Raw genomic sequence first — 15,692 nt, forward strand, 5'->3', positions numbered from 1 at the left:
GCCCAACCTTTACATACAGCATTGTGTCTCACAGTGGAGGGCAAAACACCGCGCGGAGAGGATGCCAGTCAATGCGCCGTGGATACTCTGAAAGAAAAATGGCAAGGTTCAGAGCCAGAGAGGTATGGATATGCCTCTCTGCTTGGAAAGGCAAGAGATGCCACCTTCTTGGAACAAATTGCAGTTCCTATAACACAAAACACAACCCTGAGTATGAGGAGCGCTCAGTTTCCCTTTGCTTTAATTGGCCCTTTGGTGGACCAGTCGAGCTTGCTGCCAAGATGTGATTTATGGACAGCAGTTAGGTGAAACAGAATTAGTTACTTTCTGTTCTGCTATTTTTCACAGCAGCGCTGTAAAGATTTCTTTTTTGGAGCACGTATTCCCATGTTTATTCCCCATAATTGCATCCATTGTTGAAGTCTGCTGGCTCCCTGCTGAGACTGAGTTTCCATTGTCCAAATGTATGGATGCTGTCCAAAAGTGTGAGAAGAGGCAGGCCTGGAGCTCCAAATGTGGCTGTCATTTGACCGAAATGTAGGTCTGCAGAACAGAATCCAAGCTACTCACCTCATCTTTTTCCACAGTTAGTGTAGAAGATTGGCATCTCCAGAAAGTGATTTATCATATTCTCATCCATAAGACTGCTCTAGAGATGACTGCATCTTTCTTTTGCCTGTAGACAGACCCTCATGGACTAGCTCAGGGTATATGCCCAGCTATATGTACAATCAAGTGAGATGAATCACAGCCAAGGAGTATTTAAGTGCCAACACAAGCCCGGGGATGTGAAGTACCCAATGTCTCTCATTCAGCCAGTGGCAAAACCAGGAATGCACTTTGTCCAAAACATCTCTGCATAGGCCAGTGCATGTTTTCCCACACCAGACTAATGTGCTACCTGGGAAAGGAGATGTTCAGCATCCTGGACACATGGCCTCCACACCTGCTATGACCCGAGGAGAGTAACCGCATGTCGCTTCAGGGAGTTCCTGCTTATCAGAGTTCGGTTGTGTATAAAAACCTGTGGGCTGAGCTCTGATGGCCACTTGTCCTGCTTGTAGGGGAACTAGTGCAGTTTCTCTCCTGTGCCAATACGCTGGTGTGTAAAAAGGGATTCTTTCATGCTGCAGCCTTTCTCCCAGAAGGCAGGGACAGCCCTTTCCTCTCCTCAGCCTGCTGCTCCATGTCACAACACTGCAGGGAAATTTCACTTCTCTCAGATCTGAGCCTTGGTGTCAAATGTGTCTGAAAGTGGACAGGAGAGATGGTGCCTAGGGAGGGAAGGTGAAAAAAGAGGAATGAGCAGAAACTGCTAATAAAATGTTTAAGTTCTCTGTGAAATGTAAAACTTTGCCAGTCGTGTTGGGAATCATGGTCTCATGCCTGAGCCCCTCTGGTTTGAAAGGGCAGAAACATACGGACATATGTACCACTTAGGTAGCTACCCCACTCAAGTATTTTACAAAGAAAGGGACTTCAAGTAGTTTTACTCTTTTACCATGAAATCCCCTTTTGAATGCAGTGAGAAGCGCATTTCTCCCCTAAGATGACCCTTGTTATTGCTCCCACTTGATGCTGTCTGCAGATTCTCAGGCACTGTTACAGGTGGCAGGAAAGTGAAACACAGGTTCTGTGATGCTCCATTATGGACAGATGTGAACAACATGCTTCTACTAGCTCAGGACAGTAGTGGGCAGGTTTTGAACCACTGACCTAGAAAATCTTTGCTCCTCAGGGGTGCTGGTCCACTGAGTAAAAGCAGATTTTAATACTCCCTAAACAGTAGGTGAACACAGATGATTAGAGTCTGTGACACCAGGCTCTGTACATTTTCATTTGGTACGCTGTTGCAATAGACATATTGTGACATTAAAGCAATACAAGGCAGCACTGAGCAATAAAGTCCTCACAATTACACTGTCTCAGGGACAGCAGGTTTCCAGCCCACCAGCCTCTCCCAGCAGCTATGACAGGGCAGGTCTGTCCTTGCTCTGCTAAATGAGTGCCTGCCAGGTTGTGAAGGCACCTCTGGCCGAAAGATAGATGTCAGATGAAATGAAATTAATTCCCAACAGGCCACCTCTGGAAACCACTAGGCTCCTGTGGTCTGCAGATACCTCTTTACAAGCCACATGACCAGGCAAGATTTCAAGGTGACAGTGTGGCAGCACAAGTGATGCACAGTCTGGCAATGCAGGTCCAGGCACTACCATTAACTGCCTGTTTCTGAAACACCAGGAGTTCTATCTGTTACCTGCAGCCATGGCTCCAAAGCATGCAGAGAGTGTAGGAAACCAGCACAACTGCGGCTGCTCACAGGCGTCGCCCTCCTGTCTAGCCACTCTGCTCGTCCTGTGACATCCACAGAGGGGTCCAGGTGGGTGCTGCACTGAGGAAGCAGTGGCTCTGGCAGAGGGTGAGCATCCTCTGCTGAGAAAAGAGCCTCAGGCACACTTGCCGATGAAAGGAACAGAAGCAGAGTAATTTCTGTCATTTCTTTTTCTATCATCAATGCTATTGGGTCAGACTTCCTCAGATGTTCTTGTTTTCATCAAGAAAGGAGAAAGTCTGATTTGATTTTCTGTGGTTTTAATGGCTTTTTATCTAAGGGAGACTCTTAATCTCTCTTTCCAGCTGTAATTCATGGAGTAGAATGTGACATAAAGGGAACTCAAAAAGCCTGATGTAGGAAACTACGATTTCCACTTCTCCTTGACCTCCTGCTTAGCATCATGCTATGGCTCTTACTTTCAGCTCCCGCTGTTCGGCATCTGGCATGTGCTTTTCTGAGTCACACTTATGTAATTCCTTTCCCATCAACATCAGGTAGACCTTGGTCATTCAGGATTTAGAGTTGGTTATTCAAATGACAGCAACCTGATTAAGTCTTTCATAATGCTGTTGTCATTAAACCTCATGCCTTGTCATCAGTTTAATGTTGGAGGGTTTATCCATAGCCTTTGATCTGACTGGTCCCACATTCTGCAGTGCTCGTTGCCTGCTGGCTAAGCCTCTTCAGTTATCTGACCTTCTCTAACGGACTGGTTTGAGAGACCTGACTGGTTTTGTCTTGGTCCCTTTATAGCTCTTCTTTATATTTACAAAGACTTAAGAGTAGATGTTATTGTGTGGGCAGAGATACCATCTGTGAAGTTCAGCAGCTTTCTGTCCTTCCTTCCTCCTCTGAATTTGTATGAAGTTATATAAAACATCTTTGTTCTGTCTCTGAGATTAGTCTCATTTCATACTGCTTGGCGTCCTCTGAACATTGCATTGATTTGAATCCAAATGCCACAGTCACGGTCACATGAAACCATGTTGCTTCTTCTACTTTCCGTTGCTTTGGCTCAATGCAGAGCATGGACTTCTGCCTGGTGGCTTGCAGCCTGGCAGGGTTTGCACATGCTCCTGCACACGTCTTTGCACATGTTATATTGCTCTAACAACAGCTGAAACCAGATGTAATTGAGCCCAGCTTGGGGCTGTTTTTTAAGGACTTTTCCTTCAGTTACCAGCAATAAGGTAGTACACACTTCCTCTGGCATTTCCAGGGTTCACTAGGCAGGGGCTTGAGTATCCTCCTCTCACTTCCAGAGGCAGAAGTGAGGCAGAGGGAGGGGATGCGAGAAAGATCATGCAGGGCTTCAGGATTTGTACAGGCACTGCAAGCCAGGCCTGAGGACTGGACTGCCCTGTGAAATGTTGTGAGCAGCCTAGTGAAAAATGCTGGAGAGTAAAGAGAAAAAGGGTACTGGAAATCAAGGGGAGGGGTTTTAAGAAGTGCCCTTTGAAAAATCCTGCTCGAAGCTGATTAAAGAAAAAAATATCTTGGAGGAACTGCAGGATATCAAAATCTCATTCAAAGGAGGATCCTAAAACCACAGTGAATGTTCATTGTCAATTTGCATAGCAATGAGAGGCCAGAGGCCACAACCTGGCTGCTTTCACTGTGCTATGTAACAGCAAAAGGTCCTTTTCTAAAAGAAGCATCGGTCCTGAATGCAGTCTTATGACTAATCCATGCTCACACCACCTGCAGCTTTGCCATCACTGCCCACTGCCATACCTGGCTATGAAATGCTGATATGGACCAGACATCTTGCAGAGCCAAGGGGAGGTGTGTGCTTATCTGTCACCCTGAGTCGGGGTGGCCTCCTGGGGCAGCTCCCCCACCGTAGCCCACCTTGCCCAGGTTACCTCAAGGCTTACAGCACCCCAGGCCTGGGAGGCATCTTTGCTCTGCCTGTCCCCTCTCTGCCCAGCATCGCCCGATGGGCTCCCTGCCCTTTCTGTGCACCCAGAAAGAAATATGAAACGTGTCTTCTTGTGTACTTTGGTAAGTAATGACAACATGATCTGTGCTGGCAGCTGAAATATCATCATTAGACAGCCATCTAAGTGCTCTACCCAGCCAAACAGGCGCAGCTTTCCAGGCTGTTGTTCCAGGCTATTGTCAGAGCTAAGCCTACACTGCTGCATTAATTCATGACTTTGGAGGAGGGGCCATTTTACAAACAAGAGAGGGCTTTTAAGATTATTTTAATTCTTTTACTTTAGACTGTGAAACACCAAGTGGCAGTGCGGGAGAGGAGCCAAGTTGCAGCATGTCTTCCATCCCCCCGAGTAAGAGGCAATTGCTACGGAGCTTAACTTTTCCTGGGAGAATAGCTGTAAGAGCACCCACTGATCTTTTTTTTGGGAGCTTACGGTTTGCAGAGGCTTTCATCAGGGTGTGTTTCAGCATCCTGACCAGGAGGCAATCTTAATTCTTTCCTCACTAGTAATATCCTAGGCTGAATTTACTGCTCTTCAGCTTTATCCCTTAAGCAGTAAGCCAAAATGTTATTTCATGTTTTTACACTTAACATTGAAAAGGTGGAAATGTAAAGCAGAGTAAAAAAAAAATAAGAACCCAAAACTGCAGCAAACACTTAAGCCTTTACTTCAAAATAACCCAGTAAAAACAAAAGAGCAGGAAATTCTGATCTGCATGAAGAGTGATTTTTGCCACTTATTGAAAACCCAGAAAATTCAATTACAAGCTCTGTCATTATTTCCTGCAAAAAAACCCACCCCTGGCTATAAATTTAACTCTTCCCTCCTCTTGCTTTCACAATTATTGGTTTAACAAAGTGCAGTAATGTAACATTTCCAAATGCGACTGGCCTTGCAGCTGCACCGTCGGGTGCCCAGCACGGCCCCTGCCGAGAGGCAATGCAGAAGCGTTCCGCACGGAGGCAGCTTCGGCTAAGGAGAGAGGGATCCGCAGCAATCCCTGCGGTTCTGCAGCTGCCTGGATTGATTAGCGCTTCTCGTCACCTTGTTCACCTTCTTTTCCAGACTTCACATGTGTGAATAGCTCCATATCGGCGCTGGCATGGGAAGTCAAGTCCTACTGCTGTGTGGAGTGGCTGGAGCTGAACCTGAAAGAGGTGATGGGTCTGCACCACAGCCCTGAGGAGAGAGACCCTGCAAGGCTCTAGCAACCTGTGCAGCCTTAGGGGAATGCTGCCTGGCTCAGTCTCTCTCTCTGCTTTCTTGCTTTCCGTCTTTCTACCAGGATCTGAAAGCAGGAGGGAGTCCACTGTGGCCAGCAATATTGTTGCCATTAGTTGTGTACACCTCAAACTAAAGCAAATCAGAAAGCCACATCTCTATATCAGGTCACAAAACTGGTCTGTCCTTTTTTAGATTATAGATTATGTTTGGAGCAGTGAAAATTGCTGCTGCCAGCCCAAAAGAGTCACAGTCTTGCCCCTGTTGCTAGCTGGCTGGGTGGGAGCTGCTTTTCAGTGGCTATGACTCCAGAAAATGGAAGTCCTGTAACCTCCGCAGCAGGGAAGGAGCCAGTGAGTTTCTCGCTAATGAACTGCATAAACCCTATATGATTAAAACCACTCCTTGAGTGAGACATTTGGTGGCAGAGCCTTTCGGAGTTGAATATTTTGGCATTTCCAAGAGAGTGCTCACCTGGCTGTTCCTTTCATCTTGGGGAACAGCTTCAAGAATTCAGTGGCTGATCTAGCTAAGAAATATTTGGACAGTGCAAAATCCCTCCTTGATACAAAGACATTTGGCAGGAGAGCATCACAAAAAGCATAACAACTGTGTTAACAAAGCTGGCCCCAGCTCTTTGAGGCAGGCATCTCGTTGTGCAGGCACTGTCATCCCTGCTCATCTGCCTTACAATTCTCACCTGAGGGATGCAGATACAGCGTGATCAAACAGGTAACACACCAGGCTGGACATTAAGAGATGTGTATGCTTGTCCTTGAGATGTTACCAACCTGCTACATGACTGAAGGTGAATCACATCACCTCTTCATGTTCACTTTCCCTGTTCAGACAGACATGCTCTGTCCTGGCTGTTTTGGTCCAGGATTGGCTCTTGCTTCTCACAAGCACAGCACCTGCCACAGGGAAGGACCCGAAATCAACCATAGATCACCAATAGAACTGTTAGACTGCGAAGTTTTTTGAGATCCTCAGGGTAGGAGACCCCTCTTGCCCACACACCGTGCACATGGCCATGCCTTTGCAACCTTTGCAAGACCTGCTGTGCTGGGCTCTTTGGATGTGGTTGATCATAGAATGCCCTGAGTTGGAAGGGACCCACAAGGATCATTGAGTCCATCTCCTGTCCCTACATATGGCAACTCCACAGTCCACATCATGTGTCTGAGACCGTTGTCCAGTCTCTTCTTGAACACTGTCAGGCTTGGGGCCATGACTGCTTCCCTGGGGAGCCTGTTCCAGTGCTCCACCACCCTCTGGGGGAAGAACCTTTTCCTAATGTCCGACCTAAACCTCCCCTGGCACGTCTTCTTCCATTCCCTTGGGTTCTGTCACTGGTCACTAAAGAGAAGAGTTTGGCGCCTGCCCCTCCTTCTCTCCTTGTGAGGAAGCTGTAGACTGCGATGAGGTCTCTTCTCAGTCTCCTCTTCTCCAGGCTGAACAAACCAAGTGACTTTAGCTGCTCCTCATATGGCTTCCTCTCCAAACCCTTCACCAACTTCGTAGCCCTCTTCTGGACACTCTCCAGCAGCTTTATATCCTTTTTATCCTGTGGTGCCCAGAACTGCACACAGAGCTCCAGGTGAGGCTGCACCAGTGCAGAGCAGAGCGGGACAATCACCTCCCTGCCTGGCTGGCAATGCTGTGCTTGGTGCACCCAGGGCACGGTTGGCCCTCTTGGCTGCCAGGGCACACTGTTGGCTCATGTTCAACTTGCCATTGACCAGAACCCCCAGGCCCTTCTCGGCAGAGCTGCTTTCCAGCATCTCGTCCCCCAGTCTGTATGTACAGCCAGGGTTGCGGTGTCCCAGGTAGAAAATCCAGCACTTGCACAGGCTGTGCACAAACTATTCTTAAAATGCTATTAAAAACTGCATCTTCCACTGGGAGGGGAAAAAAAATAAAGTTACAAAAATTCAAAGCAATCTCTACACTCAGGACCTGTGAACAGAAGCCATAACAAACCCAATGTCATTATAAGCTGGAATGAGAAGTGCTAATGCTAATATGAGCTCATTCGCATATTAAATCCTTAGAAGAGCTCCACAGATAGGGGACCATCAGCACACAGGGCTTCCTCAGGGGGAACATTCCTTGACCAGCAGAAAGAGATGGGGAGATGGTGATGCTCTCTCTTCCTTCACGGCGGGTTTGTAGCACCACCAGGGCGGTGGCTGCTGGGGCAGCCGGCACAGCCAGGTCACCTGTCCTCCTGCAAGGAGGGGGCATAGGGCCACTTGGGCCCTTTTGGGGAGACCCCGGATACCCAAGTCAGCTCTCCAGCTGCCCACCCACCATGTGCACGTTGGCATCGTCCAGGCTGGCACGCTGTGTCCCTCTGTCCCAGCACAGGGGTGGCACACGTGGTCCTTGGGGTTTGTAACAACCACATTACTGATTTTTCCATTGCTCCTTGCTGGAGAACCTGTAGCAGAAGTGGGATAATCTCTCTATTTCATCATCTGTACTTTGAATTCTATTATTGAAAAGCATTTTTGCAATCCTCTTTACACAAAAAATTGGGCAAGTTGCGTACATCCCCCATGTTCACTAGTTGCTTTTACAGAAAAGTGGTTTGGGCCGAGAAGGGCAGAGGTTATGTGTACAGAGAAACCATGGGAAAAAATCACATGCAAACCTATTCCTTATCAAAGTTTTATTAAAATGTTTAAAAAAAATTACTTTGCACAGCCTTTCCCCACCAGAGATAGCAAAAATAAACAAATACAATCAGGCCTATGGCAGCTTGCCACGGTTCTCATGGAATGGGAGGAAATTGGTTTACTAACGTATAGAAACCTTCTTGACCCATCGGCAGAGCTGTACCACCACTTCTTCCCTCCTTATTTCCTTTGGAAAAAGGCACCAAGTACTTTGTGTGCAGCTGAAGTGAGAACAGAGCCCAAAGGTCTGGTAGGAGACAGAGACAAATTTCAGATTCCAGGGCACTAACTCAACCACTGGATCGTACCTGTACCCTGACTAAGACAGAAAAAAACCTGAAAAGTGGTTAATTAATACTAAGAGCCTGCCCACAGTTTTTGAAAGTTGATCATATTTTTCAGGGCTTATACAGGGTCTTTCAAAAAGATGGACCCAATTTCAAAGCAGTCCATCTTTTTGAAAGACTCTTGTAGTGATTTTGAAGAGATGATAGCAGTGGTTCCTAAACATGCTGTGCACAGGAGCACAGCCCAGCAACACTGGGGATGAGGAATGGGTTTGCTGGGTATGACGTTTCCCTGGCATAGCTCTGCTGAAAGAGTATTTCCAAGCTGTGCTGCAAAATGAACCAGCATAAGCTGGCCTCAGCTCAGACATCTCTGTTTCCATGGCAAGTTGAAGACAAGCCTTTAGAGAGAAGCTGTTCTATGGATCCAGCTAAAATTCACAACAGCTGGTTGTCCGGGGACTTCCCAAGTTAGTGACCGCACCTGGGCCATCATGTTCTGCAGCCTCCGATGGCACTGCCCTCTGTGATTTCATTTAATCTCTTTTTATACCAGTTAAGAGTTTTGGTCTCTGCAGCATCCTACAGCAGTGCCTCCTGCAGTTTATATATGCAAAAGGGCCCTTCTTTTAATTTATATTATGTTTTTTTTATTTTTTAATATTTTTTAATATTTTAATATATAAAATTAATAATATATAATATTATATATATAATATATAAAATATATATAATTAATAATAAAAATATATTTTATATTTATATCTCCTGCTTGATAATTTTGCTGGGAACCCACTGATTCTGGCATTGTGACAAAACAGTGACCCAGGACTCTCTGTTTACCTTCATCATTTTAAGTTTATACTCCCTGCACCAGTGATTTCTCTTCCAAACTGAAGTGTCTTGATTTCCACAGGCACTTGGCTGCTCCTCAGAGTTTTTCCTGGATGTCTCACAAACGTGGTCCTTCTGCTGTCCTGATGGCCTGCCACACCTGGAGCAACCACTGCATCAGCCAGCGAAGCGATGTTCTCTGTCTTCGTTTCGTCCAAACCTCCCACATGGGCATCCTTTCCCTTTCCCTTTCTCTTTCCCTTTCCCTTTCCCTTTCTCTTTCCCTTTCCCTTCCCCTTCCCCTTCCCCTTTCCCTTTCCCTTCCCCTTTTCCTTTCCATTTCCTTTCCTTTTCCCAGTCCATGTTTGCCCTCCCAGTTGGGAGCCTTGTCCAGAATCCACACTGTCTTCCCTCACCAAAGCAGAAGAGAGAGGGAACATTAGGAATGTTGATGAGATGTAGAAGTTTATGATTACCAACATCAGCCCATGAGTTGTACAAATGAATGCATTTTGGCCTACTTCTCACTCAAGATACTTTTAGTTTTTAAAAAAAGAAGCCCTCAGATTTAGTAAAGAATGATACATGACCACATACATGCTATTATGTCTGAGTTAACCATATATTAATTCATAATCTATGTAGGTCAGACATTCCAACTCAACCTAGGAAGAGCCTATGTCTGTGGTCCGAGGCTGAGCAGACTGGTTTATCATCCCTCTTCCATGACTCCTGCCATAACCTCACAGGAGACAAGAATATCATCACAGGAGTATGTCTGACCCCTTTGAGTTCAGATCTCAGAGCAAAATTTGGCAAAACTGGAAGACAAACTCAATAAAACAGAATAAAATATTTACTATTGTCTCCAAAGAAAGTGCTGAATTTTATACAGTCTTTCCCAGAACAATCTGGATCAATGAAAACACTTTTTGACAGCATGGAGACGTGATGTTCTTCAGTGAAATAATAGCCTCCTGGCCAATCAATTGATATTCTAGCTAGGACAGAGTAATTTTCCCATTCAAGACCAAATTACTTGCTGCCAGCTGTAGGGGTAGAGCTCCTCCGCCAGGGTTAGAATTTCTGAAGCCTATTTGACAGTGTTTTACATGAAGCAGTGCTAGCTATGGGGCAGGGGAGTGCTTCCCTGTTAGCACTTCTCAATAGATATCTCAACAGAGCAAAAAGATGGGGAGAAGGGCTGTGAGGGAATCCGTAACCACAGCACTGGTGTTTTTCCACCCCTCTTTGCTCCCTCTCAGCAGTGACCATGAATAACAAGCAGGAAAAACAGAGGCAGGTTTTGAAGGGAAATGAGGGCAGTGGAGGGGAGGAGGGAGGGCCCCGCTTATGCAAGAGGGGGTATAAAAGGGGGAGCAGAGTCCCCCCCTGCCCTGAAATCAGGAAGAGTGGGGCAAAAGGAGAACGTGAACCTCTTCTCTGAAGGGCAGGTTTGAGAGGTCTATGTTTCTTTGTACCTTTATTGCGGCTGTTGCAGGGCAAGATTCGATAGGAAACGTGTGTGGGCTCTGGGCTTACTTTGCACAGGTGATGCCTTTGGGAACAGCCTTCTTCGGATCCTAGTTGCTGGAAAGCTTTTCACCCAGGTTTGGGCTGACGCAGGCTTTCTGGTACAGCTCTCTTTGGGGATCTAAATCCTCAGACGCTGGGGCCGAAGGGCAGGATAGTCTCTTCTTTCTGAAGCTGAAGCTCTATCTTTAAGGACATGCTTGTTCTTAAAACCATGGCAACCCAACAATAAAAAGCCCAACAAAAGGGTCCATATGTAGTAATTGAAATAATGCTTGTGCACTCTTGCTTAAAAATGGCTCAGAAGTAGAATGAAAAACTAGCTGTAATTAAGTCCTACTAGGATAAAATACATTCCAGGTGTAGCAGTGTGTGTTCTTCATAGTCTGAAAACTTCTCTTTTAGTAGAAACTGTGAGAAGATAAAAGACAACGATCTAAGAAGTACGCTAGTGTGTGATGCATCTTAATAGGGGAATATTAATTGAAAGAGCATATGTGACAAGCAAATTAGGGGGAGAGGGGGTGCATCTGCACTTCGTAGTAGGGCATAAACATAAGCTGAAATCAAAGGCTCTCCCTCACTACTGAGGCCAACCAAATTCCCGGTAGTCTGAAGCAGGAGGAGCACTGTGGTGAAAGCGGGTCATTGAACGTTTTCTGGTGAAACTTTTTTGTGGAGAAAGCTGGGTATTTTAATTCAATCACTTTATTGATTGAGTTGGGGGAGGGGGGTAGAGAACTGAGAACTTTCAACTAAAACCTATGTCTATGATTCTTTGAAACCTGAAATCCTTAATGTGACAGAGCCACCAGAGCTCCACACAGGAGTTATTGTTCAGCTGCCTTCTGCTCCTCTGCTTCTGCGGGGCAGCATCCCCTGCGGCCAGGGATCCCTGCCTTGGGGCTGGTGCCCACAGCTAAAGGAGACCACCAGGAGCTGCAGCTTGACTTGGTCATGTACCACGTGGAGCTGGAAGCTGGAGATACCCAAACAAGAATGTCCTCTGGGTGCTAAAGCAGCGCTTCTGAATCACACATAGGGGCATAATGATTTAAGGAAAAAAAAATACAGGGGCTGTGGGTTATGTGATTTCCTCGTCCAGCATTTATTTGTCCACAGTAAACACGTAAGTGTGACAGCTGTTATCTGTCTTATTGTCATCACGTGCAGCTTAATAGTCAAAGTCAATAATTCTTGTAAATGATACTTTTCAGAGATTTACAGAACACAAAGTGACCTTCACTGCAACAGCCTTGGTTTCTGTGTACTAGATACTGAGAGTACTGGGCTGAGTTTGTTTTTTCCCTGTGTTCAGGCTTTGCATGGGAGGACGTAGCAAACCAGCTACAGCTCACAGGCACGGCATGGTCTGGCCGCTCGTGCACATCACTGTTGCCTCCTGCCTCATGCGGACCCAAGCAGGTGGCGGTGCAGGAGACACATATTTGGGCTGCGCTGTTACACATCCCACCCGACCCTCCACTGGCCTCTAAGGGACCAACTTTCTCGCCCAGCCTGCCTCTGGGAAGGACCCTCTGGGTGAGAGGGGAAAGAAGGGGGATGCAACCCCAAAGCTAGCTCATTCTCTTTGGCACTTAGCTGAACAAAAATGCATTTTTAATGGAGGAACTACTTCTCGCATTGCCTGGATCCGTGGCTGGGCAGCATGCATTTTATAGCCATCTGGAGCTGGTACAAATGCTCTGGAACTATTCTGTTACCAGATGCGTCCTCGACTGAGATGCTCAGGCAGCAAGAGGACAAAGCACCTTAAATATTTCAAGCTGTTTGTTTAAGCCTTGTGTGCATGATTGCATGTCGTGTGGGCCTGTGCTCAGAACCGCTTTCAGACCTCATTAGAGCTAAGGTAATCAGATTGTTTAAATGAAAAGCAGGGCTGCAGAGACATAAATTTCCTATCCCCAGCAGAACACAGCTGTCCCTGTCTCCCCCTTCAGCTCCACCAGCTCTGACTGCCCAGGTGCACTGAAAACATCCCTCTCTCTCAGCTCTTTCCTTGAAGCCAACATGTAACTGGGCACTGCAGTACAAGCTGCTCCTGACTGGCCCTCTAAAATCAGGGCATGGAGGTTAAATCGGGCCTACTGCTGTTAAAGCCATGGGATTTTAACTAATCATAACAGGGGCACTGAATGAGACCCAGTCTAACCCAGCTTCATCATCCTCAGTTTGATACTCTGTTAATTTGCTGGAAAAGGAAGAAGGGGCATGACGAACTGGAGGATCATTTAAAAAGCAGCAGAAAGATCTCCGAATGGCCCCCTTTTGCCAAACAGGACTTGGGAAGCTGAAACTGGGAGGGATGATGTCTTAGTAATCTGGCTCTGGTAACCTAATCCGTCTAGCTTTCATCCTCTCCTTTTCAACACATTTTGTTTTGAAGAGGAAAAAGACCAAACATTTGATCTTCTGGATAGGTCAAGAGGGAAAGAAAAGGTAAAAATTGAGAGCTTAATCATTTTACTTTGCAGTAGCATACGTGTCCCACTCACTGACGGCTACCCAGGCTGCAAGGTAGAGATAAAAGGCAATTTCTCCGAGAAGAAAAAAATCTGGTCTGACTGTACTACAAATACAGGTATTAAAGAAATCTGCATTTCTTTCAGTCTGCCGTTATTTTCAGTCTGGAGTTATTTTCAGCTCCTCTAATGGGTACTTCTGCGTAGTAAAATGCCTGTGTCCATTTTAGTAAATGTGTAACCACAGGCTAGGCAGATGTGCTGGGCTTGGTTAAAGGTTGTGTATCTATCCCTAGAACTTTCTATGCAGCCGGTGTTGAGCTGTGCTCAGGTTTCATCAGGTCCTGCCTGGCCTGAGCTAGCTTTTTTTGGCCCCCCAGCCTGTGATGTAAAGTAGCTTTGCGCAATGCCACTGCAGACACGTAGGAAGGGCCTTCCTCCTCACTCTGTGGAAAGGGCATAAGTCCGCCATAAATCACGCCGCAGTGCTCCAGGGGGAAGAGGTGTCACCAGGAGCCCGCCCGAGGGGACACACACACCAGGACAGAGGCGAGTAAGCACACTTACCGGATTTGCTTGGAATGTCAGCTTTTCAACTCAGGTTTTCGTGCTTTTCTGAGAGGCTCTGGGCTGGCTTCTTCAGGGAAATAAAACACGCTTGCTTTCCACAGATTTGGCTTAGACTAAGTGCCATCAGTGAGAACTGCCCCTCTTCTTTTCTGCTCATGAGAAAATAGTTAACGTGATGGCTCTGGCAGCCCTAGAGAAGTAATCACAGAGCACCCACAGTGCCTAATGGCATGGCCTGACCGGGTGGCACAGGGTCGTCCTCCCTGCTGCTACAGGAAGGATTAAGAAATGCTTCAAAAGACTTGTATGATGTAGAGAGAAGGGCAGCACCTCTAATTCTTGGCTTTTGGGTTTGTTTTCCTGAGCTGTCCCAGTCTAGAAAATGCAGAGAGTAGGCTAGGAATGCACTAGCACAGTGTCCAGGCTGTGAGGGTGAAGTTGGGAAGACACCTCCCACGATAATTTTTTTACTGGCCGTCAGGAACGAAGCAGCCCTGCAGGGCCGCATGTCACTTGCTGAAACCAGAGCTGGGGAGGCGAAGACAGGGCAGGGAGCGGAGGGGACGGCAACAGCACTGCTGCTGCCTACGGACCAATTTAGAGGATGGGGTGGGAGTTAATGGGGAAAAGCAATACTTGGATGAAGGTACAGGGCTGGAGATATACAGCAGGCCCTCCCCTGCATGCCTCTGGGGAGAAGATAATTTCAGGCCTGACCTGCAGGCACTCACTAGGAAGATGCTCAGACATCCTGAGGGACCATCATAACAGCAGAAACTCCATTTGCAAACCAAGCTGTTAGATAGGGGCCTACAGTCTGGGAATGCAGATGTATGTATGTAGGCAAGATATGCCTAATCCCCAAGCATCTGTGCATCTCAGTTTTCTTATTTGCAAGAGAGTGTGATACTGCAAACATGAGTATTATTAGGCAAGAAACATTTGGGGATCCCTCAGTGAAGTGAATACGGTTATACATCATAAATCAGGCTGCAAGGTGACAGGTCTTAAATGGCTGGATTTAAACCCAGACGTTTCCACTCTGTGTAAATTAAAGTGTTGATGAGACAGACATTGCACTGCATCCGCTCAAAAGGCCGAGGCTGCCAGAATTGCAATACCTGACAGGCTGTCTTGACTCAAAAAGTTTTGGAGAAAGAAGGTGGAAAGCAGAGCTTGGTTACGGGCAAGGCTGTTAGCTCTGCAGAGATTGGAAAGGGCAAAAAAGGGTGAACAGAGCTATGATAAACAAGAAATAACTAGTGGAATAAAAATACATCACTGAAACCCGATGTTTTGGCTAATGTGTTGTAGATGCCTAATTTCCAATGCATTTGCATTTCAAATACAGAAATTCAAAGTCATACACTAGAAATCCAGGGAAGGTGCAGCAGAGATATTAGTTATAAAAAAGATGGATATAGGAAAAGTGAGAATTATAAAAATGCAAAATTTTTCAGTGTGTTTGCACGTGTGTATGTAGGTATAGATGTGCCCATGACTCTCTCATCCCCAATATGCGCCACATCCTTTGTGCCAAAACACCAGTGACATCCACATACTTCTCATCAGGAAAAAGAAGAACAGGAGGTGGTCTTTTCCCACAGGAGAAGACTGCATGTACAGTAGAGTACAACTCAGCTTACCCCTTCTAACTCTGTATTCAAATAAAGAAGGTTCTATGAAAATGTTAGCAGAGTTAGCACATTGGTATAAGAAAGCCTTGAGCGTGTTTTCCTAGAAGCTAGAATGAATGTTTGGACTGGGCTATGAAAACACAAAATGCTCTGCTAGTGCCAAGTGTT

This window comes from Caloenas nicobarica, chromosome 3, assembly GCF_036013445.1.
Source record: "Caloenas nicobarica isolate bCalNic1 chromosome 3, bCalNic1.hap1, whole genome shotgun sequence".
In the NCBI taxonomy this organism is placed as follows: domain Eukaryota; kingdom Metazoa; phylum Chordata; class Aves; order Columbiformes; family Columbidae; genus Caloenas; species Caloenas nicobarica.